Below are 2070 nucleotides of genomic sequence, written 5' to 3'. Positions count from 1 at the left end.
ATACTGTGACTCTGCCGACCGAGGTAAAAAACCAACAAACTCTGACACTTTGCTGAGGACCTCCTGGAGGAGCTGAAGGTGCAGAACCTTCTCAGGCCTCTCTGAGGAGGAACTTGCGGCTGTCGGTCCTCTGCTGCCCCCTGCTGGTCACACAGGCCTCTTACACCTCCGTTTGTCTGTTCAGCACATATTACATTTTTGAATGGCTCTATAAACGTCACTGATGAGACGATTTTATGATTCCTGCAGTTAAATGTTTTTAATTCCAAATCTGCAAAAACCTTTTGATCAATGAAGACAGAGTTGATTAAAATGATTTCAAAATTGACCCGTTTGAGAAAAGCTGCACTGTGGCATTGTTTGCATGTTGTTTTAGCTCTCAGTGGCTTCATTTCGCATTTTTCTTAAAAGCTTTGTTTAGTGATCCATTGTGGTCAATGGGACACTGAACATCCGATTTGTGTGCCCGAGTTTTAAGAGGATCAGGTGCGGACATTTTAGCATTTAAATTATTATGGCTTATTAGCATAGGTACATAGTACCTCACCTGTCCGTTCTTTTTACAGTGCTTCCTGAACACCTCACCGGCACACTACAGCCGCCTGCGAGCACAAAGCTGCGCAGAGCCTCCTCGTTGTTCTCCTCACCTGGAGGACGCTTGGTGATCAAGACCTGTGGCCCAAAACTCGGTCCTATAAGATAAGTGCAGGAACACTGCCGCTTTGCCCGCACTTTATTGTGCTAGTCGCCCCGTACAGACGGTGGACGGTGCATGTTGCTTCCGTCCCGCCTTGGTTTTACTTGTTGTTTTTCCGTTCTCGTTGTGTTTTTCTTCGTTTGCTTACGTCGCCACTGCTGACCCTCAGACAGCAAACGTTACACTATCAAGTCGCCGGTCCAGCTACAGTGGTGTGTGTGCGTGTATGCGTGTGCGTGGTTGGTGGGAACTTGGTTGGGGTGTGTGTGTGTGTGTGTGTGTGTGTGTGTGTGTGTGTGTGTGTGTGTGTGTGTGTGTGTGTGTAATTGCATTGTTTGTTTGTTTTTCTTGCTATTTCAGTACATTTGACAGATTTTAGGGAACTTTTAGTAACCAACTGTTTATCTTTTCTTTTGTAGTCGCTGAGAGCTGCTGGTGGTGGCGGTGTCCCGGGTGGTGGGCCCCTTCGAGTGCTGTGACCCGGGATTGTGGTTGTTTTCTTCTTTTTTTTTGCACTTCACTTTCTTTGCAGGTGTGTCACGTGTGAGTGGGGTGTTCCTTGTTTTCTTTGGTTCCTCCCCCGTTTGGCCCCCTCATCGGTAAGCCTCAGTTTCTACACCAAGAATAAGGAGCTCAGTAGCTCTGTTTTAAGTGTTGGTCTGTTTGTTCCTTTTATTTTTAAATGCTGAATAAAAGTTGGTTTGATATTTTAAACATTCTGAACCACGTCTCCTACTCCTTCCTCGTAGAACTTACCTGTGTGCCTAATTATTACTTTTGTGTTTAGTAGAACTCCCTGGGTGAAATTCCCAGAGGGGCGTTGTCGGTTCCTTTTCATTTTGTTAAATTCCCAATATTAAATCTTGCTTTATCAGATAGCCATAACCACTCTCATCGCCACAGGATATTTGAGTCAACTGAGTCAAACTGTCGTGTCTACTTCCCAGTCTCAATAAACATGTTCACTACTGCTTTGTGCGAGCTTCTTAAATGGAGGTTTGTTGGGGTTTTTCCCTTTTTAGAAGCAAGCCACATATTTTGTGTCTTTCCACCACAAGACATTGGCTTTTGTCACTCTCATTGGGACACTCATTGGGAAAAAGTGGCATATCGGTCTTTCCCGCCGCGAGGCGCTCGTCAACATACTGCTGTGAAAGAGGGGTGACGTCACAGAACGCGAGGTGCATTTAGGTGCTGCTGCGTAAAACGCAAACATTTTCCTGGGCAAATATTCATTTGACAGACGTAAACGAAGTGAAATATGACTTCAATTTAAGTTTGTTTTAGTTTGTTTTTATAAACACACAAAAAAGTTTGAGTTAGTTATCGTTTTTGAAAAAAGTTCTTGACTTCTACTTTAGAGATATTGATGA

Source organism: Nelusetta ayraudi, unplaced genomic scaffold (genome assembly GCF_046127955.1).
Source record: "Nelusetta ayraudi isolate G7.1 ecotype Tasmania unplaced genomic scaffold, CSIRO-AGI_Nayr_v1 ptg000106l, whole genome shotgun sequence".
Taxonomy (NCBI): Eukaryota; Metazoa; Chordata; class Actinopteri; order Tetraodontiformes; family Monacanthidae; genus Nelusetta; species Nelusetta ayraudi.
The sequence above is the reverse complement of the archived record's forward strand: the minus strand, read 5'-3'. Positions refer to the sequence as shown.